At 37.8% G+C, this 25,942-nt stretch overlaps 1 protein-coding gene across 4 annotated transcripts in view; it reads right to left on the bottom strand.

Moving 5' to 3' along the window:
• lrrc8aa (leucine rich repeat containing 8 VRAC subunit Aa) overlaps positions 1-25,942 on the bottom strand; it is a 45,097-nt gene that overhangs the window by 14,217 nt on the left and 4,938 nt on the right. The window contains exon 2 of one of the 4 annotated variants that reach the window (XM_041193154.1): positions 22,204-22,327. The exons of 1 other annotated variant lie outside the window; for it this stretch is intronic. The gene's annotated coding sequence lies outside the window, so the exon portion shown is untranslated. Of the gene's footprint in view, positions 1-5,822; positions 5,941-6,490; positions 6,710-22,203; positions 22,328-25,942 lie in introns of those variants that run through there. 2 more of the 4 variants (XM_041193156.1, XM_041193157.1) reach the window with 2 other exon arrangements.

Here is a 25,942-nt window from a genome sequence, read left to right as displayed (position 1 = left end):
TCAAGAATATCAATGTGCCCCATATGTGGCAAATGCACTGGTGTGTTCAAAGGTATTGTAAAAGCTGATGGTTCCTGCTATTCCTCACAGGCTCATGGATGTTTACGGCACAGAAGGAGGCCATTCGGCCCATTGTGTCCATGCCAGTCAACAAAGATCTAACTACACTAATCCCATTTTCCATAAGGCTACCTCCATATTTTAATACAATTAATCTCTTAACTCCCTCAAATTTGTTTTCAAAAACTTTAAGTCAGCGCTTCCCAAACTGTGAGCTGTGTGATGGTGGCGTAGGGTAGGGGCACACAGGAACTGCGGATGGGGTTGTTGGCTCCCCAAGCTCTGGGACTATGCCCCGCACTGGCACTGAGGGCCAGGCAGTTTCCGGCCCTGCCCTTTCTCTGCTTGTCTCTTAGTCTCTCTCAGAGGGGTGGCAGAGGATAATGATGCACCTGGTGGGTGATTGGGAGGGAGGGGGAGGGAGGTGAACACTGCAAAAACACCCAGTGTAAGCCTCAAACTATAAATAAAAAACTACAGATCCCACATTTACGCCAAGCAGGCAGCTGCGGACTTCTTTCGGTGACTAGCTCCAGTTAACAGCTGTCATCTTTCTAGGGGGCAAAGTGCAGTAGGGCGTGTGCACAGCTGCCATCTTTATAGAGGACAAATTGTAGCAGGACATTAGCATTCCTGCCATCTTTATATGGGGCACTTTGCAGCAGGGCACATGAATGGCCATCCTGGGCCTGGAGCCTTTATTGAGTCTTCTGTCATTGGAGAATATGGAGAACTTGACTGAAACCTACATAAGTACATTAAATAATAACATTTCTGCAAAGTAGATTAAAATACAGATTTTCATATTTATATGTATTATATGTTGATCTATAATGTGTAAACTTAATTATATACTGAATATTACTATGCTGCTTTATTGCAGTTTTGTTTTTGTTGGCATCTGTGGGACACATTAATTTTCGAATGTTAAAATGGGATTACATTGGAAAATAGTTTGAGAAACATTGGTTTAAACGCTTTCTCTCACCTCCCTCCTAGAATGAGTTTATTATTTCCAAGTGAAGTGGGATAGGATTCAGATAAGAGATTCAGGGACTGGCAACACGAGGAGAGTCTTATTAGCATCAATGAATAAAAATGAGTCATGCAAACACTACAAAGGAGGAATACAAATTTACTGGCCTCATCAATAACCTAACTGTTTACCCACACAGAATATTTGTCAGCTTCTTATCACTAGTCTAGCCAGGACCACCCTACTAATTAGGGATTTCACAGTCCTGAAGCCAATTGGGAAGAATCCTAGATTCCAGTGACAGGTCCCATTAATAAGCCAGGCTGATTGGTCTACTGTCAACAGTGCTTTAGAATGGTTACAGACCTTCCTGGCTCAATAATTGAATTTCAAAATCTGCTAAATTGTTTTTTTGGGTTGCCTGGCACTTGTCTAGTGAATATTACTTGCCACTATTCAGCCCAAGCCTGAATGCTGCCAAGGTTTTCCTACATTTGAGCATGGACTACTTCATTATCTGAGGAGTTACAATCATCAGCGAGCATCCCAACATTTTACTTTATGATGGAGAGAAGGTCATTGATGAAGCAGCTGAGGATAGTTGGGCCTAGGACATTGTCTGGGGAACTCCTGCAGTGAAGTCTTGGGGTTGAGATGACTGGCCTCCAACAACCTCAAGCATCTTCGTTTGAGTTGGAATAACTAATTTCCAATCTTCCATCACCAGAGACCTGGTCAACTGTCAAGAATTTCAGTCTGTTGGTCATTTGATATCTACAAGGTTGAATCCTTGGTAGATGGATAGCAAATATTAGAAATTGCAAGATGAGCTGCACTGATTATCTTTAGGTCTGCCATGATCTTGACATTGGTATGGAGCTCCAGAACTGATATCTTAATCTATGTTCACTCGTTCTCATAAACCAGGTAATGCTATCTGAAAGCAAAGGGCGCTGTAACAGCCTTACAATAGACATCTATCTTCAGTGTGATGCAAAGGACCTACATAGTATAGTTTGAGGCATGACAGCCAACCTTTATGTTCTATGTATTTATAAGTTCCAAAAGAAGTTGAAAATTAGTTTCAATTGTTTGCATATCCTCAAACAATAAATAAATCTTGTTCAGCTGTCACCTCATGCCTTGTCAGGCATGGCTGGCACCCCCTCCCTTGAAGGATAATTGCCTGGGGTTTGCATTCAGTGAAGAAGCAAAGGCACTTGCTGCTGACCTCTAAGAAAGCTGCTCACGAAGATCAAGTGATCACTTTCTGGACAGCTGTCAAGGGGATGCCTTGGTATGCAGCAGTAATAATGTCAATAAGCAGCCAGTAACATTGAAATATTAACACAAAGCAAACCAGGGAGTTAAAACCACTGAATCCCTTCACCTTTCAGTTTTAAAATAGCAAAATAAATAATGATGATTCCACTAAGATAGCAGCTAAAATTAAAAGACAAACTTTAAAAAATTTAATTTTTTTAAAAATGTGGATTTATCTTATTATGGCAAAGCTTGCTACTCCACAATAATTCTCTCTTCAAGGCCATTAAAGGTATTTAGCAGTAATTTTTAACTGGGTATGTTAAAAACCCAGTTACACCTCTCTGAAAAAGATGCAACTTTTTCCAAGACTTTTCACCATGATATTAAGAGTCTAAGAATGGAAATTTTTGTCAAATCATGACTATGATGGAGATTGCAGCCTTTGAGGACCCCTACACAGCATATCCTCCGGAGAGGTACAGAATCATTGACGCAACTTCTGGATTTCCACATTATTCTACGCACATGTGGACTCCCAAAGTTACTGGCAGTTTTAGTGGAGCAACGATTGTGAGCTTTGATACTTGCCGTCATTACTACTGCAATATCCAGGCTAATAACTTTAGAGACTATATAAGATTAATCAGAGTGTGAACACGGAAAATGCAGTTTACTTAAGTAATTTAATGGAATTTGCTGATCAAAAGGTTACTAATCACATTGCAAAAGTGAAGGCTTCTAACATTTAGTTTGAAAAACGTGATGTTTTAAGCCACAATGCACCACTACACGTTACTGACCAAAGGTGGAGGTAAATGAATTTTTAACTGAAACTGATTCCTGAAGCACTGACCACTTCATTGGAATTGTTAGCCTAACTGAAGAAAGATATATATTTGCTCATGAGTTAAAATTTCATCTCAGTAAATGAAATATAAACAGAAACTTGATCACTTATTAATTGGGAATTAAGGTTTTTAACTGTTATTGCTCCTTATATGGAACAGTTCTTAAACTCTTGATCGAATCAGATAATGGATAGGCGTAGCACTTGGGTCCACGTCAAGCACACATGTCAACATCTTGAAAACATTAACCTTGTAAAAGGGGACCTCATGACTTTAGCATAAAAAATTGGTCTCAAAAATTCAACTTTTACGTGAGTACATATATGAAAATTGGCTGTTCCATTTGTATACATTACCAAATGTCATTCCACTTAAAAAGTAATTTTTTGTATGTGAAGCACTTTGGGATGTTTTGGCAGATGTAGTAAGGTGCCAAAATACAATGTTTTTTTTTCATGGGATGTGGGTGTCACCAGCAAGGCCAGTATTTCTTACCCTTGAACTGACTGCCTTGCTAGGTCATTTCAGGAGGCAGTGAGAGTCAACCACATTGCTGTGGACCTGGGTCACTTGTAGCTCAGACCCAGCAGATTTCCTTCCCTAAAGGATATTAATGAACCAGGTGGGTTTTTACAATAATTGATGATAGATTTCACGGTCACCATTACTATTCTGAGACTAGCTTTATATTCCAGATTTATTAATTTAATTTAAATTCCATTAGTTGCCATGGGATTTGAACCCATGTCCATAGAGCATTAGCCTGGATTACTAGTCCAGTGGCAATCCACTGTGCCATTGTCTTCTTTCATCTTATACCTTCATCGCTTTACTTTTTTCAGACTATGGGGAATTATGGGTTTATTACACCACAATGAAGCAACCCAAAGTGGCTCCACCATAGTTATTAAAGCTGCTGCTCCAAACATTGTTGTATGGTGGGAAGAATTGCAAGATTTGGCAATTGAATTTTGGTATAAGGATCATACTTTAATTTCATCTGAATATTTGGGTGAAACTTACACAGGTGCATAACCTAATGACTGAATTTCACAGAAATTAGAAATCTACATTCTGACTAGCACTCTGGGGACTGGCCAACTCAATGGATCAAGGACCTTTCACCCCTGAGACTTGTGCACAAATTTAGTCCTGACTGATGGGATGAAAATTTCCTGTCTGCTGGCTGCAAGGGTCCCACGTGAAATAAGTTTACTCAGTCTCCGACCACTTCCTGTTTGGAATAAGCCCACAGCACAACCCAGTTAATTAGCAATGTTAGTTACAAAAGCCACAACGGGTGTGGGAAATGGAAAAAATGGAGGGCAAAAATCAACCTGATGAATAGAATACACTCAACAACAATTTAGTTTTAAATGCTTTAAACAAAATAATAGGAAAGATGTTTCCTTTTCAGCAGTCTGGCAAATTGCTCTGACATTTCAGTATCTATCTAGTAGACTCCAAGTACATTCAAAACACACCCATTCTCCTGAGAGAATCAAGGAATGAATCACACAGCTGGTGAGATTGACAAAACAAAAGTCTCTCCCTCTCTCTCACACATACAGCACTGGTCTCCTGGAGGCTGGAATAAGTCCAAATTCAAGCTATTTGAAACAACAGATTTCTGTAAACACATTCAGTTTAACTTACCAGAGGTTTTTACAAGAAGAACTGAAAAGACCTTCAGATTCTTTTTCAAAGTGAAAGACAATCCCAAGAACAACATTTTCCCATGATTGAGATACAGCTTGGGGCCTCAATTATGAAACTAAACACTTTGTAACTTGGCTTGCGAGAAAAAAAAAACTGTCCCAATCTAGATGGTGCAGAGATTTTATTCTGTTAACAGATGGAAGAAAAGTAAACACCATCTCTCGTTTGCAGATTGTATCATGAACCTAGAGTAGTATAAATATGTGATAAACACTTTGAGCCTTTTTTTTATTGTGAAGGCAAACTGTACATGAAATTATCACCTGGCTATAGAGGTCAACAGTAATGCAGTACTAGATTTTACAAGTACTCTCTTAGTCTCATGAACATGAAACTGGAGATCAGTCTCAGGTAACACACACAGTAAAGTAATCCTAAGAATACAATAAACAATATATAAATAAGAGACATGTCGAAGCTTTTCGTCAGCATTCTCTTCTCAAGAGTATAAATTGTTGTTTTCCCCTTATTTTGGTACTCTTGCAGTTTCCTGATGAGTGCAAAATGAAAGGCTTTGACATGTCTTTTTTTCAGCATTACTCAAATTCTGTACTACCAAATGACTCTATATACACAAGTTTAAAAAGTTAAAAACTGAGAAATTGCACTCTGACAATTTAACTTTTCTCTACACTGTAACTTCCCATTATCAACATCCAGCACTGTACAACAGACCTGCTCAACTAACAACTGTACATCAAATGAATGCCAAAGTGATTGGAAAAATAATTATATTTTTAAAGGGTTCTTCAACAATTTTCAATTCACACCATTAATCAAGAAATCCTAATACTCTACAGCAACATGTAAAAAGCAGAAAGACAATAATAAGCATTGCGATGAAAGTTTACCCAAAACAGACATTAAAGTCAAAACCAAACTAATGGTTAAATGTACAAGTGAGTAGTCCCTACATGAGACTTCAGCATTACTTGCACTATTATATAATGCACCTTTAAATTTGGCAATACAAAGTCACGACAACGGTTGATCAGATGGATAAGTTTCTCTATTAGTGAGGCTCGAAGCTCTTATATCAATTCTTCTGCGCATTCAATCTAACTTCAGCTGCCAAGACTTGACTTCAATAAACTGAGCCAGATTTTCCCACACAGAACATTCAATGTGACCAGTAAAGATTCAGTGTCCAGTCAACAACATGCTATTGTGTGCTGTTACATAGCCCTTGGCTCATTGAATGGAAATAGATACATTAACCACCCCAACCCCAAAGCTAAATGGTACCTATCATACTCAATTGCAGCAGAAGAAAAGGTGCAGATATAATTTCAAGAGATGCAGTACAGCTAGGTTAAGGAGACCCAGTAATGCAGATCAATACTGTACAAGTTACTAAACTACACAACCATAAAATGAATTTTCAGGAAGAAAATGCTTGGTCAAAGGTAATAGTTATTTTAAGAAATTAAAAAATGGTGTAAACGTAACTGTAGGACATTTTATATCAACAGCAGTATATGACCCTAAAAGCTAGGGTGCTACAATCAGGAACAGGGGCAGGTTAGAAATTATGGGTAGCCTATGATCTAGCTTCAGCCTGGTAGCCTAAATCTGATGTCTTTGTTCTAATGTACAGCACATTCATAATAAAATTACTGACCAGACTCAGTTGGTTCCTTACTAAACCTGAAGAATGTGGCCTTCTCCTGAAGAATGCAATAGTTCACATTTTGATTGATTAGTTAACCAGACAACCACCTTTTTTTTTAAAAAAAAAAGTTTTGGGTTCATTCTCTGCACTTCCTCTCCTACCCGACAACCTTTTTCTCCACTCTGGTCTCTCTGAACCATTTGTCTCCTGTAGCTGGTACGTAACTGGCTCCCACATCTTTACAACTCTGCAGCTGTTGAAGAATGTGCCTCTCACCCGTGGTTGACTCTACAATTTTCACTTCCTCTCTTGCGTCAGGTGACCTGCACACATTGCCTCCCACACCAGAGTTACTGATCCAGATTGGGAATTCAGATCTGCATCTTACCACTCTAGCGATTCTCTGCACTCGTGTCAATTCTTTAAATCCCTTGACTCAAAAAGATGGTGTATAAGTCATTTTAAAATGGAGTATTTCTAAACAGCAGTCCATATAATTTAAAACATTTCAATTGGTGAAACAGATGTAACAACTATGTCATAGTAATTTCTGTCTACCCACACTAAGTGCTGATTTCAGAATTGTACATAGCAAGCAGTACAGCTCCTTGAAGGAAAAAAAATTAAAGCTGACAAACCCTTGTTACAGGGAAAATCATTCCACGCAAAGTAAGCACAATTTATTATTCAGGAAATCACTGATTATAGTTTCAGCGAAGACATAATTCAATAAGTATATAATCAATTGTAGTTTTTGCTTGCCGAGTTACCTAATAGCACAGGAAGCGACTTCACCTAATATCTGGGGGCATCCATTTGCAAATATTCAAGACTTTCAAAATGCTTTGAGATGCATCATCGCACAGACAGCCGCTGCTGTAATGTGAACCCTGACCCATTTAGTAAATGAAAGCCTGAATATGACTAACTGGATAAACAGATGTGTTTGGGGTGGTTGGGAGGAAATGCGCAGTCTTCCTGCATTCCTAATTCGGTTACATCCCAGTGTAGTCTCAGGCCCAAAGTGGTTTTACAGTTTTTAACTATTACAAAATTAGGGACAGCCCAAATCACAGAAAACACTGGAGCTAAGTTACAAGGGCACAAAGCTCACAAAGTTAAAGCAACTGTGAAATTTTTCCTATGGTGGAGGATAACTGTTTCTTAAACAGTGCAAATCCTGCTCCTTTGATGGCTGACAGTCTATCCAGCAAGTAGCAGGACCACATAAAAATAAGATAGGCTAGTGGAATGGGCAGACAAGTGGCAGAAACAATTTAGCGTGAATAAATTGAGATGATATATTTTGGGAGAGAAAAACACTAGGGATAGGGAAACTGAAAAGTGTGGAGGAACTAAAAGGTTGATGTTAAGGTTCAAATATATCATTTCCTGAAAGTGAAAGTAGAGATAGTTAAAACCATGTGAAAGGCCCACTAAACTGGCATTTATCATAAGTGTCAGTGTACAAAGGTGAAGAAGCAATGAAGAATTTATTGATTAGATTAGTTGGAGCTGTGCGTGCAGTTTTGGGTGTGTCATTATAGAAAGAACATTACAGCACAGATTTTCCAGGAATGGGAAACTTTATTTAAGAAAAAAGACTTGAGATACTGCGACCATTTGCACTGAAGCAGTGCAGGCTAAGAGTAAATTGAATATAGAGTTTAAAATCCTATAACTGGCACCCCAGCCAACAGCAGGAAATTCAGGTCTGCCAGAATTAATTTAAATTTTAAAAAAATTAAAACACAAATTTTCTAGAGGAAATGAGACTCCATACTTATAAAGTTAATTTTTATGGGCTAGAGATGTTATTCAGCAGTAATTATTATTTATCACACCATTAAAAACTTTAACTCCTGAGTGCACTAGCCCAACTTTTTCAATAATTTCTAATGTGGAACCAACTAGTGGTCAGAAAAGCAAGTTCATGCCGTTGCAGTCATTTCCATGCACAGTATATCAGCAAGGACCGCAACATCACATTCTGTGGAAAAATAGGGTATCTCTGATAGCAATTCTGGATTTCCACGTTTAACTGCCCATGTGCATATTTCAGAAGCTGCCGTTAAGATTTCTTCCATTTAACAGTGAGCTGATAGCCTCACTGCTATTTTCATTGCAAATTCCAAGCCATAACTTACTTTATACTACACTAGTGTTAGCTTAAAGTATTCACTTGATTCGAGGCATGAACTGCAATCTGCTGGCCCAGAGGCGACAGAGCCACTAACCATGTCAAAGCTTTAAAAAAAACTTTCTGCATTCAACTTGACCAATTGCTAGCTCACTAAAAAGAACTTAGCACAAAGAATGACTATACCCTTTGATAGAGTTGTTACATTTTATGACCATGCCTTTCAACAACATAAGAAAGCACAAAGTTTTATGAAAAGAAAAGTGTTTGAGACACGTTTATTACAGTTTTTTGAGCCTATAACCAGTAGGGTAGATAAAGGGGTGCCAGTAGATGTATACTTGGACTTCCAAAAGGCATTCAATAAGATGCCACACAAAAAGTTAATATGCAACCTAAGGGCTCATGGAATTGGGGTAATATATTAGCATGGATGCAGGAATGGATAACAGACAGAAAACAGAAGTAGGGAGAAACAGGCCAAAGTTGGCAGGCTGTAACTCGTGCAGTGCCTCATGGATCAAGGCCGAGGCCTCAGCCATTTACAATTTATATTAATGAATTAGACAAAAAGACAGAGAGGGATGTATCCAAGTATACTGATGATGCAAAACCAAGTGGGAATGTAAGCTGTGAGGAGAATGCAAAGAGGCTGCAAAGAGATATAGGCAGCTTAAATGAATGGGCAACAAGGTGGCAGATGGAATATAATGTGGGGAAATCTGAGGCTATTTGCTTGGGTAGTAAGAATAGAAAAGCAGTTTTAAAAAAAAAGAATGAAACTTGTAAATGTTCAAAGAAATTTGGGTATACTCATAGAAGGAACACAAAATGTTAGCAGGCAGAGACAAACATTTAGGAAGGCAAATGCCATGTTGGCCTTTATTGTAAATGGACTGAAGTATAAGAACAAGGAAGTCATGCTACAATTGTATTAGGGCTTTGGTGAAAGCATGCCTGGAGTACTATACTTTTGGACTCCTTATCTGAGGTGACAAGATGAAGACTAGATTGATTCCTAGGATGATAGACTTGTCCTATGACGAAAGGCTGAGTAAATTGGGCCAATACTCTATGGAGTTTAGAAGAATAAGAGGTGATTTCATTGAAACATAGAAAACTTTGAAGGGGCTTGTCAGAATAGATAATGAAAAGCTGTTTCCCTACTAGGAAATCTAGAATGTGAGGCCACAGTCTCAAAATAAGGAGTCAATCATTTAGGACTGAGATGAGGAGAAATTTCTTACTAAGAGTGTTGTGATTCTGAAATTCTACATGCCAGAGAGTTGTGGATGCCCCAGAATTTATACTGATAGCTGGGACAGATAGGTTTTTGATCTCATAGGAATATGTGGAATGGGTGGGAAAGTGGAGTTGAGACAGAAGATCAGCCAAACAGAGCAGACTTTAGGGGCCATATGATCCTCTTTCTCCTTTTTGATGTTATGTTTTTCTTATGAACTGAAAAAACACTTCAGCCTTTGAAAATCATTCATTTAGCAAACCACAACTATTTTCTACAATACAAATTCTACACTTTACCCAATCCATGTAATCAATTTGATTACCATTTGGGGAGATGGTGGCATAGTGATAATGTCACTGGATTAGTAATCCAGAGGCCCAGACTAACGCTCTGGGGACATGGGCTTAAATCCCATTGCAGCAACTGGTGGGATTTAAATTCAATTTATAATATCTGGAATTGAAAGCCCATCTCAGTAATGGTGATCATAAAAATCTGCCATCATTACTTGGTCTGGCTTACATATGATTCCAGACCCACAGCAATGTGGTTGACTCTGGAGTACCCGCTGAAATGGCCTAGCCACTCAGTTCAAGGGCAATTAGGGATGGGCAACAAATGCTGGCCTTGCCACTGATGCCCACATTCCATGAAAGAATTTAAAAAAAATCACTTGGAGGGAGAATACCACTTCAGCCTTGTTATTAAGAGGTATAATGTCTTTATATATGTCTATAATGTTATTGGAAATTTTTTTTTTGGAATAGAGTTTAGTGGTATCTGTGTGTATGTGTGTGTCTTAATTGGATTAAAGCCAGCTAGTCTGGGTGCTTTGATGCATAGTAGTTTGAGATGTTAATTAGAGAAATGTAAGGAGGAGAAGGTAAAGTGTACATTTGCATTTGTTGAATAAAGCATTCAAGAGTGGGAGTAAAATCTTGCACCTAGCTGGGAGATGCCAAGCAATGTGTTTATATTACCAATAAAATTAGTGGGATTTGTTTAAAAAGTTATTAAGGTAGTAACTTGTAGACATATGTATGTGTTTAATTTGTTGTTTAATTAATAAATGTTTAATTTAGTTTTATATAAAAAGCCTATTGAGGCTTGGTGGTTTTATTTCTGAATTCAGAGCTACATCTCAAACATTCCAATTGAAAATATAGGTTATGAAAGTTGTTCAGGTTTCCCTCTGGGATTTAAACAACTGTGTCATAACCTTCCACAAAATTAAATTGATGCAATTCCTCTCCTGAATATCAATCCCATTTACACTGTTTGAATTGCATTTTTTTATTCATTCATGGGATGTGGACATCGCAGGCTAGGCCAGCATATATCCCACATCCCCAATTGCCCTTGAGAAGGCAGTGGTGAGCTACCTTCTTGAACTGCAGCAGTCATGCGGTGTAGGAAACAATTCAACAATTTTAGATCATGAACTCTCTCCTCCACCCCCACCCCCTTTCTGATTCCCCCCCCTTTCCAATAATTTATATAGATTTTTCTTTTCCTACCTATTTCCATTATTTTTAAATATATTTCCATCCTTTGTTTTATCTCTACCTTTTAGCCTATTTCGATCCCTTCCCCCAAACCCACCCCACCCCCACTAGGGCTATTTGTACCTTGCTCGTCCTTTCTACCCTTAATGTCACCTATTAGCACATTTATTAATCAATATCACCACCTTCAACACCTCTTTGTCCTTTTGTCTGACATCTTTTGGTTATCTCCACCTATCACTAGCCCTCTATCCAGCTCTACTTGTCACTTGTTCCTCCCCCACCCCCCGCAAACCAGCTTATATTTCACCTCTTTTCTATTTTTCCTTAGTTCTGTTGAAGAGTCATACGGACTCAAAATGTTAACTGTGTTCCTCTCCGCAGATGCTGTCAGACCTGCTGAGTTTTTCCCAGGTATTTTTATGTTTGATGTGGTGTAGGTACACCCACAGTGCTGTCAGAGACGGAGTTCCAGGATTTTGACCCACAGATGACTGGTTTCACAGGTTATAGTCCTAAAATTTATAGTTTTGTATTTTCTACAGTACACGTAAGTCACATTTGCAGAAAATCTGATCACCTAGTCCTATTAAGTACAAAACCTGAATAGCCTTTAATTCTGTACAGCTGCCCTTCAGTTTTCCAATCAGAGCACATAGTTTAAATAATTGGTTTCCATCTACAGTATTTACACCTTGCCATAATTTTATAGATCTGGATTTGGTTACCTCTTAAACTGCTCTTCATATATGAAAATTCTTGTCCCTTAATAACTAGGGCCTGATCACAAATCATTATCACCAAGTTCCTCTGTACATTCTCCAATGTATTTGTGCTCTTTTAAATTAAAATAGATGTTAAAACTAACATAGAATACAATTAAAATTTTAGCCTGTCACTTTTTAAATGCTGTTATTCCTAACTGTGTACATAGCGTTTTCTGTTGTTTCAAGTTTCCTGCAATTCTTGTTTTTATTTCTTTTGTAGTGTTGTTTTAAAAAAGGTAGAGCAGCTAACATTTCATGCAATATTTGAAATGTGACCTTACTAATAAATGGTATCAGGTCAGAATAGTATGTTAACTTATAATGAAATGACCATTGGATGCAGCCCAGATAGCTGTTTCACACTAATCTAAGACTTTAGAGTGAATGGTTTGTAATACATTTGGATCCTTCTCCACCTTTGTTAATGACAATCTATCCACTGTGCACCTAAGTTTTGTATTTCCTGTTCCAATATACATGAAAATCTGGTATTCTTCAGGCTGTTCATTTATTCAAATATTCCCAAAGTAATTACTTGTCCATGCACAGTCTACTCCTCAAAGTCAATTCATTCAAATTATTTGATAATTCAGATTTTTTTAAAGCACTAAATATCCACATTGCTATGCTGTTTACTTCAACTCAAAATAATTGGATAATTTGCATGTTTAGTGTAAAACCTAATCTTGAAGAGTAGTTTTTATTTCTCAGACTCTAACAAATTAAATAAAGACCAGCCCAGAAAATAGAGTTCAATAATAAAACTGAGTTTTAAAGAAATACTTTTGGCTAGTGAAAACTATTAACTCAAAAATGAGCACATAAATTATTTTGGATTGTATTTTAGTCTGGAACTCCTTGCTGAACAGCATGGTCGCTATTCAGTAGTTGAGTTCCTCTTTACTCCTTGAACAACAGTTACTGATGTACCTGAATGTGACTAATTACCCACTGGAACTTTCTGTGCTATAATGCTGTTAGTTCAAAGCTTTGGATGCTCTAAAGATATTTCCTCTTTGCCACTCTGATGGGTTTTGACAATCTTGCTTTTCTCCTTTAGTCCAATTGTCTTTGTTTAAGTTCTGCACCAAAAAGCTGCTGTATAATCATGTCTCACGCATTCCCGAGTTAATATGTGGGTTGCCAATTGAAATTACAGTGCTACAAGTGGCTGTTGAAATGAATTTCAGCACGGGCCAAATCACTCAGCCTTTAATGAAAAAACTGGCACTGCAGTTTTCACCGAGATTGCAAAGGTGAATTAATGTGGTCAAACTGAACTTGAGGTACAATAGAACAGGTGGAAGTGTTCTATTGAGCAGGTACAATGTGTTATTTTATATCAGAGAAGTACACAATATCAATTGAGAATGTTAAAGCCTATGGATAGAACAGAAGCAGACAAATGCATTACCTAGTGTGGTGCTAACCACACACATAGCTGAGTGCTGAAGATATTCTAACTTGCCTTTTTACCACCCCCCCTCCCACACTTGAGAAGGGATAAGGTAACTCTTGATTAGTTACCCAGCAGAATTTTCATATGTAGTTCAAATGAGCAGTGCGGTAAAATGGGCAAGTCTTGCTGCTTTTGATCTCATACTAGATATACACAGCACAACTTATGATAATAGTATGTGCTTTTTTGTTTGTCTGTCCAGACTGTTTCGATTGGTCAGTTTAAGAGGCTCATCTACTGGTGGGTTGATTTGGTGGGTGGGGCTTGACGCACAAAGAAGCACATGGTTAGCTTCTCAAAATGTTTTGTGCTTCCGGTTCTAATATACACAAAATCTGGTATTCTTCAGATCATTCATTTACTCAAATCTCCCCAAAGTGATTACTTGTCCACGTACAGTCCACTCCTCAAAGCCAACTCATTCAAAATTATTTCATAATTCAGATTTTTTCAAAGCACTTAATTCCCACATCGCTGTGCTGTTTAATTTGACCCAAAATAATTGGATAATTTGCACTTTACTGTAAAACACAACCTTGAAGAGCATATTTTATTTCCCAGATGCTAACAGATTAAATAAAGACCAGCCCAGTAAAGAGTTCAACGATAAAACTAAGTTTGAAAGAAATACTTTTGGCTAGCATAAACTATTACCTCAAAAATTAGCGCATAAATTATTTTGACTGTATTTTCGTAACAGTCTGGAAATCCTTGCTGAACTGTATGGTCACTACTCAACAACCAAGTTCCTCATTACTCCTTGAAGAACAGTTACTAATGTGCCTGAAAATAATGTGACTAATTAATCCCCACTGGAAGCTTTGAATGCTCTAAAGATATTTCCCCTTTGCCATCAAAAACCAGAAGCCAATCTTTATTCAGTTTTAGATTTACTCACAGTGTGACATGACAAATGTATAGCTCCTAACTCTCTAATCCACCACCAGTATCATAAGTGTTTCACTGTAAATTATTAATTCTCTATTTGCCACAGTTGGATTTAAACCCATGAATCCAGAGTATTAGCCTGGATCTCTGCATTTTGTCCAGTGAAGTTACCATTACACCACCATCTCTGTATACTCTTTTGATTATCCACTAACAAATGATTAACCCTTTTTGAAGGGGCATTTCATACGAACATATGAATTAGGAGCAGTAGGCCACTCGGCCCTTGAGCATGCTCCACCATTCTATAAGATAAGGTTATCGGGGGGTAGCGTGAGATCTGTTTGTAATCTCACACTATCCCCGATAACCTTTTACCTCCTTGTTTATCAAGAATCTACCTCTGCCTTAAAAATATTCAGACTCTCTTCCTCAAAAAGCAGCGGAAGTAGAGTTCCAAAGACATTACTACCCTCAGAGAAAAAAATTCTCATCTCTGTCTTAAATCGGCGACCCCTTATTTTTAAATAGTGACTCCTAGTTCTAGATTCTCCCAGAAGAGGAAACATCCTCTCCACATCCACCCTGTCAAGACCCCTCAGGATCTTAAAGGTTTCAATCAAGTCGCCTCTTACTCTTCTAAACTCCAGTGGACACAAACCTAGCCTGCCCAACCTTTCCTTATAAGAAAACCTGCCCATTATTGATATTAGTCAAGTAAGCCTTCTCTGCACTGCTTCTAACGCATTTACATCCTTTTTAAAATAAGGAGGCCAATACCACACACACTACTTCAGATGTGGTTTCACCAGTGCCCTGTACAACTGAAGCCTAACCTCCCTTCTTTTATATTCAATTCCCCTCACAATAAACAATAACACTATTAGCTTTCCTCATTATTTGCTGTGCCTGCATACTAGCCATTTGTGATTCATGCATTAGGACACCCAGATCCCTCTGAATCTCAGAGCTCCGCAATCTCAGAATTTAGATAACATACTTCTTTTTTATTTGTCCTGCCAAAATGGACAATTCCACATTTTCCCACATTATACTCCATTTGCCAGGTCTTTGCCCCATCACTTGCCCTTTCTACGTCCCATTGTAGCCTCCTTATGTCCTCTTCACAACTTATCCCTATGGCATCTTGCCAACCAGAAAAAGACACATTTAAGCCAACTCTCTGCTTCCCATTAGCTAGGCAATCTTCTACCCATGCTAATATGTTACCCTCTACAGCATGAGCTTTTATTTTCTGCAATAACCTTTGATGTGGCACCTTATTAATGTCTTCTGGAAATCCAAGTACAGTACATCAGGCTGTTCCCCTTTATCCACAGCATATGTGACTCATTCAAAGAATTCCAATAAATTGATTAAACATGATTTCCCTTTCAATAAAACCATGTTGACTCTGTCTGATTGCCTTGAATTTTTCTAACTTGAATTTTTCTAACTGCCCTGCCATAACATATTTAATAATAGCTTCTAACATTTTCCCTACACAGATTTTAAGCTAACTGGTGTGTAGTTTCCCGCTTTCTGTCTCCCTCCCTTTTGAATAAAGGAATTACATTCACTTTTTTCCAATCTAATGGAACCTCCCCTAAATCTAGGGAATTTTGGAAAATTAAAACCAATGCATCAACTATCTCACTAGCGACTTCTTTTAAGACCCTAGGCTGAAGTCCAACAGGAACCAGGGATTTGTCAGCCCACAGGTTATGGTAACAAAAACAGATAGTTAAATGGAAACTTATCAAATTAAAATAATATTTTGGGAAAAGTCTCTTTATACTCTTCTGAATAAGTCAAATATACAAACTAACTAATAAACAAATTAACAGCCCCTTAAAAGGGGCACTGTAACAAAAACATTATTTTAAGGAAAGTTCTCTAACTTAAAATTAAAATAATACTTGGGGGTAGGTGATGCACTCCAGCTCCTGCGGCACCCAATCATGGTTGCAGAATAAATAAGTTCACCAAGAATGAGAAATGCTGAAACCCAGGATTGGCTATGGGCCAAGTGCTGATAAATGGTATTAGGTAGATAGGTCAGGTGTTTCTCACATGTCGGTGCAGACTCAATGGGCCGAAGGGCCTCTTCTGCACTGTGCTTCTGTGATTGAACCAGGGACCTTTAGGTCTTCAGCCTAACACTCCAAACTGAGCTATTTCAGCCTTCATACACACTCTCTCTCTATATCTGCACAAGTAATTATCTAAAGAGTGCCCCACAACTGTGCACATTTAACCTTAAATTTACACAATTTACAGCACTTGAGGCACACAGGCAGGTGGCATGCCCAGACTGCAGTGCATGTCACATGTGCAGGTTGGGGGTTTGGTACAGAACAAAGACAGTGGAAGGTAAGTGGAGTCCAACAAAGTTATCCTGGTTAGAGAGTTGTTTCTGTGAGGGTCAGGATGAGATTCATGGAAATGGAAAGAGCAGGATGGGATAGCATAAGAAGGGACAAGGCGTGGGACAAGGATGGCATTGGAGGGGTGGAGAGGATGAAGGAATTGGTTAATTGTTACAAAATTGCAGGACAATTGTATTCAAAAGCTATTCTTTGTGCTAAAAACTAAGACTCACTAGACTTGAATGAAAAAAAAGTTTTAGAAAAGCTGCCAGGTGAATTAAAAGAATACATCAGTATTGATTCTACAGGTGAAGATGGTAACAATGTATACCCTCCAGAGTTTCTACACAGTCTAAACCCAATGGACATGCCACTGCGCAAACAGACTTAAGGAAATGGCAGTTACAATGTTGTCATGAAATTTGAATCCTAAACAAGGACTTTGTCAAAGGTCGTTTGGAGGATGTTTTCTTCGATGATAGATGCTGAAATTATAACAGGCAGATTTCAAAGAAATAGAGTGTTTATTGCTCAAATAATATTGAGCCCATCAGATGTCAACCTGCCATTTAAACTCAGGAGAAAACAGTTCGCAAATAAGCCTTCATATTCTATGACTATAAACTAGTCATAAGACCAGACTCCTGAAAAATTTGTATTTATATTCCTACCCCCTTTTTTTCCCCACAGAGAGCTTTAAGTAGCTTTTTCCAGAATGAGAAGTTTGGATTCTGCTGAAGTCTTTGGCACAAGGGTAACTAGAAATCTGAAATTCAAAGAAGCACTGTTGCAACAAAGATACTTTGACTGCAGATGTTTTGTGGGTCTCATCTAGTTTAAAATATTCATGAAGTTCATGATTGCAGCTGTGGGGATCTGGCAATGTAAATGAAATAGATATGGATATCATAACATGACTTTTGATGAGCTATTTTTAAAGGATTATTTGCTAGAAACTTTTCAAGATTATATTCTCAATACAATTCTTATTCTTAATACTATGGTTCGATTTCTTCTTTCAGGGCAGTTGTTAATGATGTTAAAGTACAGTAATCAAAAAAACACAACTGGAAAACAAATAGCTAAGTTTAGCATTGTACAATCAAGTAAGCATCATAGATCTGACAAGCCTATGGGAAGCTAGATGCTTCACATCAGCTGTCTTGAGTGGTTCTCTAAATCAGGCAATCAGCTGACAAGATTCCATAATCTAAAAGATCACAGAAATATAACTAAGCATAGAAGAGGAGATGACAAAGCAGGAGAATTCTCACGCAAGAGGGAGGATGGGTGTGCAAATGAGAAGACTGAAGGTGCCAGGAGAGCTAACACATGGTGATGCTGATTCTGATGGATCAGAGTTATGTTTTGCTTCAAATCTTGTAAGATATATATTTGTTAGATATTTTAAATATTTCCTTATGGGATTCTGGTAGCCTTCCAGCTTGTGGACACTTGAATTTGTGCCCAGACAAGCAGCGGAGTACCAGAAGGCGGGAGAATGGGGTTGAGAAACTTATCAGCCATGATTGAATGGCGGAGCAGACTCGATGGGCCGAATGGCCTAATTTCTGTTCCTATGTCCTATGGTCTTATTAACTGTATCGTGGTGATGCCACTTGAAAGGCAAATGAGTCATTTCTGTCCAAGTGGGTCATTTCTGTCCAAGTGGGCAGCTTAACAAGCATCAGGTGCAAAACTCAACTAGGCTTTAGATACATTTAATATTGACCACCAGGCCATTACTTGGTTACATGGCTTTATAATTTTTCCATCAGAGGTTCTTGTGTTATGATCCCAGTAGAGACTGATAACTTTTACAAAAGAAATTCGAACTTCCAGTTAATAGCTGAATGGATGACAAGATTTCAGATTTTAAGATGTTTACTGTAATAAACAGACTAAAAGCACTATGACTATTTTTGTAAGCAACTTATACTTTAAACTCTGGATCAGAACTTTTAAACACAACTGAAAAAACCTGCCATCAGGTATATATTACACTGTCCTTTAAGTATAAATCAATCCAAAATGTCTTATTGTCAGGTATCAAACAGATGGCTCATTGTTGCACCTTTTCCAATGCTTTGCAGTTCTCCCTACAATACGATGACCAAAGCTCCACACAGTACTCCAGAGGATAAACACTGTGTTGCTAAAAAAAAACTTCAGACATAACTCTGAGAAACACAAGCTGAGTGAAACTAGTAGACACTGCATACTGATCCTACATTACAAATTGTGCCAAGACTAAAAAAGGCACGGATCCTGAAGGGCAGCCTGAGCCACCAAAGTCATTCTACTAGGTGAGGTCATCAGTTCCACAAAGATGCATGAAGTGACACTGACCAGTCAAAAGCCATCTCATCTATAAGGACATAGTCCTATGTCTCTTAACAATGGATCTGATTAAGCCAATCGACATCACTTTACATAAATTTACTGCAGGAAGTATCCACAGGCATTGGATGCTTTCACAACAAACATGAACTTAATCAAGGACATAACCTTTTTCTGACCCTGCCAGCAATTCTTGCTGTGCCAAGTTGAATTTTTCAATCTAATAAAAGATTGAGCATTTATGGTATTGTCAGCTAATAATTTGTCTCAAGAAGAATACCATAGAGTGTTTCCTCCTTCAGAATTCCTACATTTTATTATAGATTCCCTTGTTTGGTCAATATAATCGGCAGCAAAATCACAACAATAACTTGCATTTATATAGCACCTTTAATAGAAGAAAGTTCCAATGGTACTTCACAGAATTATAAAGAAAAGAAATGAAGGCCGAGTCAAAAGAGATTTCAGAAAGAGCGATCAAAAGTTTGATCAAAGATGTGCTTTATAAGGAAGGTCTTCAAGGAGGATAGGAAGGTTGAGAGGTTTAGGCAGGGAATTCCAGAGCATGAGGCCGATGTGGCAAGTCTTGTGGCGCAGTGGTAGCATCCCTGCCTCTGGGCCTGAAGCTCCAGCTTCAAGTCCCACCTCAGGACCTGATGGTCACAGATGTGTTCATAATGTGGTCAAACAAATTGATTAACAGCCTGTAAATCCTTCTAATACACCTGAAGGCAGGTGGAAGGGGTAAGAGAGTTTCCTGGTCAGCCATACTTGTCAAGAAGATATAATAATTCTTATAATGTTATTGGAATTTATTGTAAAATAGAGTAATAGTGAGGTGTGTGTAAGACTTAATTGAAATAGTCTGGGTGCTTTGATCTAAGAAGAGATCTAAGTTTTGAAATGTTAATTGGATAAACATGGAGAAGTTTAAAAACATAGGTGTCAAAGGAACATTTGCATTTTTAAATAAACCAGACTAGATTGTTTTCAAAGGATGGGTGAAATGTGTCACCTAGTCAGGTGAAGTTTAGAAACAGTGTGTTTATTTTTTCCAAAGATTACTGGTAAAACTTAGTGCTATGAGAGGGTTTTATTGTTAGGGAGATAAAGTCCAAAAACATAGTGAAACAACGAGGAAGATATGTATAAAGAAGGGAAGGCTGTTATAAGGGAAGACATTTTTAAGATCTTACAAGTGTGTAAAAAGCGTTCAGCATCTATGTCTCAAGCTGCTGTCCTCAAACGACTGAAGTAAAGAGAACTCACCTTGAATTCATCTTGTTTAGGGTATCATGTTTTTTTGTATAGGTCTTTTAAAATCTGTGTGTCTTACTGTCACCTTAACGAAAGTGTAACTGGGAGTAAGATTAATTAGGGGATTTAGAAGTTATCATAGTAGTAATTTGTAGATCTATGTATGTACTTAAAATTATTCCTCTTATTAATAAATGTTTATCTAGTTTTATAAAAACCTATAAGATTTGGTGGTCTTATTATGACTAAATTTAAGGCATGCATTTCAATACAAATTGAAAATTAGTTGTGACAGTTGTTTCAAGTTTCCCCCTGGGATTTGAGCAGCTCAGCATTTACCATCGGCTGTATCACAATAATACTGCAGAAAGCAATGACAAACCACTGCAGTACTTTGCCAAGCATAATCATGGACCAATCCAACGGAAGTACATGGTCACCAACACCCTCTTAGGGCATGGGACCTGAAGGAGGAAAAGGGGGGCTAGGTGGCTGAAGGCACAGCCTTCAATGATAGGGCTGAGGAAGCATGGCTGCACAAGAGGTCACAGTGTCAAAGGAACAGAATGTTTGGTGATTGGTGGGGAAGAGTGGGAGTGGGTTGAAGTGCTGCAGAATGCTATACTCCAGGAGTAATTACTCTGCTTTCAAGTTAAAAAGACAGATTCCCTCTTTGCCTAGTTCTCAAAAGCTGTGTGAGAAATAGACCACTAGTTTACCAATTTTTCTTCTTTCCATTGCAGATGTTTTACACCTACTCTTAAGTGGTAAGAAAAACCCCTGTATCTGGGAAATCAATATGTTACTTGTCCATGGCTTGCTGTGCTGCTGCATTACCAAGACATCCAAATCCAACAGTACTGTTCATACACAAATCTTTAATTTATAGCAGAACGGACTATATAAATCCATATCATTTGGGGACATTATATCAGTTTGGGTTTAAAGTTGCAGACACACAAAAAACTAGGAACAAAAAAACTCACTATGACTTTTTCAGATACCTTGCAACATTTAACTGACAGTTACTTCAAATTTCCATCTAAATATGGCTCGTTTACCTTATTAATCAATCTGTCAAATATTCTGGTGAGTAGAAGCTGCTTAGAAAATGGAGATCCGATATGAAGTTTGATTCATTAATACAGCTGAAGATGGAGATCACTTCTTTGCAAGATACTAACTAATGCTGCAACTTCAGTCAGTTGTGTCTGTACTTTTTGCTCCTTAACTTGATATATTTTCTCAAGGTTCCTCAGCCTATACCTTGTGTAATGAGTCAAGTCCCACTACTGGTGTCTGCAGCTCCAATGTTCTGTGTTTACACAAAACACACAGCACAGAAACAGAACTCAGCTGACTTCATAAACCATTCAAATTGTGCTCTTATGGTTTAGAATTTCCTCTAACAACTTGACTGCCCCATATCTTTGTCATAAGCAATCATTGTTCTCATCTTGCGCAGAAAAACTTTTATTCAAGTCCCACTTGTTTCCTATTAATCCTCATGTTATGCAAGCAAAGCTATGTCATAAGAATATTGTGCTTAACAGAGGATCTTTCTATAGACAAAAAATGAATTTCTCATAGGGGAATTTTGTAATATACGTAAATTATTTCTACATTCTGATTTTGTTCCTTACATGGTTAATTACAGTTTAGTAATACACAAAGCTCATTATATGTTTTTCACTAGTTATAACATTTTTCTTTTCTGTTCAGTATAGTATTTACACTTTTATTTCACTCACAGTATTGCTGGTTGTTATCTGTACTCAGATGCTCTATGTAACAGGCAGATAGCCCTCTGTGCTCGATCCCCACCAACCCTGGGCACCTTGTACTTTCTCAGCGCCATAGGAGCAGTTGCTGTCACTGAAATTTTAGAAAACAGAATTCATTAGAAAGTTTATCTGACCATCAGTGGATCTTCATAGAAGTCTGTATTTTATCTCAATCCCAGCTATAAGCAACTCTCCCCACTCCAGCATTTTATTTGTTATTCATGTTCATTAAAGCTCTGTTAGATTTTTTAAAAATACAATCTTAGAATAGTGCAAACTGTAAACCATTCTAAAATAGTTTTGCTACTACTGAAATTCACCCCCCTGTACACAACAGAGCTGGTGTGATACTATATAAGCAGAACACAGGAGCAACACACTGTGACAGCTGCCCCTATTTTGTACTTCACAGCAAGGTATTTCTGTCTCCTGGCCATCTCAAAATTTATGTCAGCAGAATTATTTATACTTGAGAAAAGCAAACCTGTAAGAGATAATGTCAGGATATACTATTTAACAGCTTCCACTTGTAAAATATACTAACGTATATGGAAGTTTCCATGCCAATTTCTTCCTGGAATCTTCCATTTTAAATTCACAATTTATTTTTATTGTCAAACTGACACTTTGATCTCTCATTGCCTTATTTATATGTAACTAGATTATAAAAGCCAATGTATAAGTCATACCTTTCCAAAAATAACCTGGAATTTTAAAATTGTACAGCAAACTATTTCTCACAATAGTGCAAACCATCCTCCAGCTCATAAATCATAAAATGTGATGAGCCTGGTAAAGTGGTTATCTACATAAACTACAGGATTATGTGAACTTCTGTCCTGAATATTTATCATGGCAGTTTAAGAACCCAAAAAAATACAAGAATGAAAAAAGGACCATCGCCCACCTCATGTTGTTGATTGTACAGGTATTAATTAAATTCATTGAAAGTCAGACAATCAGGCAAAGGAAAGTTAATATTGCCTTTTTTCATAAAATCACACATTAGACATAACTTAAATCTACAAAACCTGACAAACCTTCCAAAAATTAATTGGTGCGTGAAATAATTGATGGCATGCATTCTTACAATGAACTTACAGTTCTGCTGTAAATCGGTGGAATACATGCTGAATCAGCAGACATCAATTCAAAAACAGAAGTCAAGCTCCAACCCAGACTGACATTGTTTTAATTCTTTCCTTCCCAGAAACTGGAAGGGCAAACATCTCATGGGAACTCACAATTCTATGCTATTCCAGTGGCTCAGTCTTAATGTTTTTGTTTGAGCTAAAGACCAAAAACCTTCCAGATTCTCTGTCTAGTCTGCTTCAAGTTTGCGCAGCTACAGCGTTGAAATTGGCCACAGAAGACAAGATACAGGGAAGAGAAAAATCCAATTGTGACTGATGTACACTGACACTTACTAGGAGTGTAACAGGTGAGGACAGGATTTGGCTTGGTTGTAAAGATCCTACATGGACAAGATATCAGAAATCAATTGCTGCCTGTGGAATTGTACTCTAGTTGTGCAATCAACACTTTCAGGAGAGGAGGGATGGGACGAAAATAAAAACTAAAGTACCTATTGATGTATGTAACTTCATTTCATTACCATAAAGCCATAGTGCACACATGAATAGTTCTGCAATATTACAAAGCATAGTACAAAATAATTGTGTTTATGAAGAAAGTCATTTGATGCATCTCCATCCACCCACAAACACGTCAAATCCGTGCAATTTTCACCAGCTTCCCTCACTGTCCCATATCTTGTTGCTATTAGCAAAACATTAGCCTAGTTTTCTCAATTAGTGTTAATGTTAGTGGTAGCCACTTAAAAATAATGGGGTAGTTGGCATTAAAATACTACCAAAGGGAAAGCCTACAATAGCCTCAATGCTACCTGAAGAATGTGTGTGTGTGTGTGCACATGTGTATGGGGGGTGTTGGTGTGGTGCTGCCAAACTAGAGACAGGTAGATCTCCTTTGCGTTGAGATGGCTCCAACATTACACTCCTGACAATGGAACACTGGAATGGGAGTCAACCATTCACACTTGGCAATTTGTTAACAAACTAGGCAGATCTGCAGTGTTTGACTGCACCGCTGATGAAACAGTGAGCTTGGCTCATTAGTGGAACTTGGAAGGGTGTATACCCATTGTGGAGGTTTGGCTACTTCCTACTCGGCTTCGGGATATCTTGCAAGCTAATGGCCTGACAGGTACGCTAGGTTTGGCTGCATAAGCATCCACAAGCTCACTTGTGCTCTGTGCATGTCTTTAGCTGGTTAAAATCCAGCAGTATCCCTGTGCATACTTATGTCTCTGTTCTTACTAACCAACTGGTGCCTAAACTTTGAGGTTGGGTAATTGGGATGCACTTGATATCAGAAAAGAGACTGTTTGAGTGGCTTAGTTTGAAAGCTCTTAAGTACATATTTTTTTTTGCGTTTTAGATATCTGGCTGACCAAAAAAAACCACTCTCTGAAAGGATAGCCAAAAATGGAAGGGATTCCAAGACACAACATTGTAGCTACAACATTCTTATGCCGGTACATAAATACCAATAAGGTTTACATCATTCTGTTTACACACTCTTTATGCAGTGTCAGAGATGTGTTTATGATCATGGCCTAGGCTCTCAATCATGGAAACATTGACCTTCAATAATTTCAAGTTCTACACGGGAGTAAGAAATGGGAATAAAATATGTTGCAAGATTGGCAAAGAATAGAGCTGATGATTATACTTTAAAGAATCCTATATTTATATAGAATTTCAAACTAAACAAACATAAATAGAATGATTAAGTACTGTGAAGATCTATACTCATCACAGTTGTGTAGTCAGCACTTGTATTGCTCCAGTTTTTCATAACAGTTTAAAATTACATTAGGATAGGAAAGGAAGAAAACAGAAGTTCAGTGACTCCTATTATTTGGAAATGGATAACCTTCAAGTAAAGGTTTTTGGGAAGGGTAGGTCATGGTTGCATTGAATGGTTCACAATTTCCACACTGTGGCAATTCTCAACCCTCCTGCCATTCCCAACATCAATCCTTGAGGAAAACAAAAAGTACCTTCTCCAAATTGCATATTCAACATATGGTGTACCTTTGATGCATATTATACCTGTAGCACCTTCTAGGCTGCTCATAGATTTAATTATTAAGTTCATAAAATTATTTACATTTGGTGGCAGTTATTTATGTGCCTGGCAAGTTCAACATCAGTAGAATTACAAATAGATTTACAAACTCAAAACAAAAACAGATTAGAAGGGGAAAAGTAGAAAAATAGGCAGTTTTTTTTAAAGAAAGTCAATAAAAAAGGGCTAATTTAAACCTCTATAGTTTTTTAGCTTTTCAATCAATCATTATCTTTATAGCAGCTTTCACAGGTTTAACAAAGTACATTTTCTTCGAATCTCACATACCTATTTTAAACTACATTCCTCAGCTCTTCTTCCTCAACATGAACACCTGCACCATGTTTAAGCTGATGAGCTGTCTACAAGCCTGTTACTTTTAAATTGCCTTCTGGGTAAACTCTCAGATTTGCTCCTTTAACATGGGGAAAGTGCTCCATCATAAAAGATGTAGCTGAACCTGGGGACACATCACACAGAGACTTACATCCATGAACCTGCATTGTATCACTTTGTCGCTGTTCTGCTAGCATCCATCACCACATTCTTTGTT

Source organism: Carcharodon carcharias, chromosome 8 (genome assembly GCF_017639515.1).
Source record: "Carcharodon carcharias isolate sCarCar2 chromosome 8, sCarCar2.pri, whole genome shotgun sequence".
NCBI classification, from domain to species: domain Eukaryota; kingdom Metazoa; phylum Chordata; class Chondrichthyes; order Lamniformes; family Lamnidae; genus Carcharodon; species Carcharodon carcharias.
Note: the sequence above shows the minus strand (reverse complement) of the source record. Positions and strands in the feature narration are given on the sequence as shown.